The following is a 2,717-nucleotide window of genomic DNA, read 5'->3' on the forward strand; positions in this document are numbered from 1 at the left end:
TGTGTTGTCGTACCTGCCTGCAGGATGGTAACATAGGCCCCTAACAGGTGTGCGTGTGTTGTCGTACCTGCCTGCAGGATGGCAACATAGGCATCTAACAGGTGTGCGTGTGTGGCCGTACCTGCCTGCCACTCACTTGGGAAACAAACTAATCACTAGACATCATGTGCGCGCAGATACGACGTTAACAAAGTTATTCCTTTAAATTCTGTCACATCTTACAAATGTGAACAAAATATATAAAAACGCAAAGAGATTCGCATTTTTGTACTGCAAGATAGTCTGTAAATTCTGAGACGCCTGTCAACTATTCTCGTTTGTTCTACGTATGGTATAAAATAAAAAGAATTGGCTTTGCATCTTGTTTTACTGCCCACATAAGGCTTACACCATCAACATGTCTACACTTCACAACAATTATGTGATAAAATTTTACGACAATTGAAGCACGGATATTGTTTTGATATCAAATATTAAGTGAAGTATTATAAGGTCAACTTTCTTTGTCCTGTAATGAAGACTGTATTCAAAATCTTTATTCGTGAATTGTTGTACATATATAATTGGAAACATTTACATAAAAAATACAGTACATTAATTATATAAGAAGTTACAATAATTCTATAGCACGTAATCATAGGGTGAAATCATAGATATTGCTGGCTTAAGCCTAAGCATTCTACGTCAACAGATACTGGGACTATCCGGGCTTAAAATCATCCCAATCACACAGCTTATATAACATCGTCACCCACAGTCACACAGCTTATATAACACCGTCACCAACAGTCACACAGCTTATATAACACCGTCACCCACAGTCACACAGCTTATATAACACCGTCACCCACAGTCACACAGCTTATATAACACCGTCACCAACAGTCACACAGCTTATATAACACCATAACCCACAGTCACACAGCTTATATAACACCATCACCAACAGTCACACAGCTTATATAACACCGTCACCAACAGTCACACAGCTTATATAACACCGTCACCCACAGTCACACAGCTTATATAACACCGTCACCCACAGTCACACAGCTTATATAACACCATCACCAACAGTCACACAGCTTATATAACACCGTCACCCACAGTCACACAGCTTATATAACACCGTCACCCACAGTCACACAGCTTATATAACACCGTCACCCACAGTCACACAGCTTATATAACACCGTCACCCACAGTCACACAGCTTATATAACACCCTCTGACTTCAGTTCCACACAAAAGTCAAGCCGGTAATCCATTTCTCGGTTACAGTAGTTTCCTCTTAATTCCAAATATCATCTTGGAGTCTACATGCTTCCTAGCTGATGAGTTGTGTTATCCTCTCTTAGACTTGCTTCCTCATTACCTACATCACTGTTATGTTATCCTGTCCTTTAGACTTTCTTCCTCATTACATATATCAGTGTTATGTTATCCTGTCCTGTAGACCTGCTTCCTCATTACATATATTAGTGAGTCTTTAGGCTCGCATAACGTATGAGTTAATCAGTCCCCTTTAAGGCCTGGTTACTCTCAAAATATCAACATAGAAGGATTTTGTTGTTGAAGATTCAGCTACTCGGAGTAAAAGTAGCACGAGCTATGGTGAGATCGTAGTGGACTTACTCAACATTGAAGGTAGGAATTTATGTGAAATTAGCTGTACCTGCCCACGCGTTGTTGTGGCTCAGCAACGCATGTGCATTGCTGAGCCACAGTAACCTTACCCTATCCCCCAGTCCTCCCAAACCATTCCCTCCTGCGTCCCCTCGTCCTCCCAACCATTCCACTCTCCTTCGTCCCCTTGTCCTCCCCACCATTTTCCCCTCCCCCACCATCCCCAACTCCACCGTTCCCTCGTCCTCCCCACCATTCCCCACTCAACCATCCCCTCGTCCACCCCACCATCTCCCACTCCCCCGTCCCCTCGTTCTCCGTACCATGCCCCCCTTCCCTGGTCCCCTCTTCCCCCCCCCCCACCATTACCCACTCCCATGTATCCACGTCCTAACCATCATTCCCCACTCCCGTGTCCGATGCATTCCCAAATGATCTGATGTTTCCCCAGAAAATTGGGAACTTCAAATGATCTGATGTTCCCATCACTGAAAAATAAGAACAGGTAAAAAAACGGAATGAAAAACATTGAACAAATTAAAAAATTAACAATACTCACAAAATGAAAGGTATGGTAAACAACACAGCTCATTTCCAAGGCAATATCACTCAAAATAATTAAATCAAAAGGAAAATAAATCGAAATGTATCAAAATGGAAATAAATAGAAATCTATCAAAATTTAATATATCATTGTAATCAGAAACATTGAAATGGAATCTTAATACATTTAGTATAGCGTGTGTTGATCTTAAGTGCAACAGATGGGGCTGGTTAAAAAAAAAAAGCATGGTTTTATCTGTCACGGGTATGTCATCTATACTTATACAGACGTAATGAACGGTATGGTAAACAACAGAACTCAATTCGAAAACAATGTCACAAAATAATTAAAACAAAATGAAAGTCAATCGAAATCAATGAAAATTGACTTAGTTGTGAAAAGTGATATATATTATTTTGTTGTGCTACTCAGTTGATTCATTTAATGTGGCGTGGTTCTATTCTAAGTATTTATACCATTATTCTTACCATAGTGTTCTGGTTTTTCTTGATGTTATTTATTTGTTTAATAGTACTGAGTTATGCTG

The 2,717-nt window shown here is 40.2% G+C and overlaps 1 long non-coding RNA gene across 1 annotated transcript in view; it reads left to right on the top strand.

The window, feature by feature from the left end:
* LOC138368126 (uncharacterized) overlaps positions 1–357 on the top strand; it is a 1,308-nt gene extending 951 nt beyond the window's left edge. The window contains exon 2 of the long non-coding RNA XR_011229493.1: positions 1–357. This exon is cut by the window's left edge and continues 501 nt beyond it. This is a non-coding gene — a long non-coding RNA (uncharacterized lncRNA).
* Positions 358–2,717: the final 2,360 nt, after the last annotated feature.

Source organism: Procambarus clarkii, chromosome 24, assembly GCF_040958095.1.
Source record: "Procambarus clarkii isolate CNS0578487 chromosome 24, FALCON_Pclarkii_2.0, whole genome shotgun sequence".
NCBI classification, from domain to species: domain Eukaryota; kingdom Metazoa; phylum Arthropoda; class Malacostraca; order Decapoda; family Cambaridae; genus Procambarus; species Procambarus clarkii.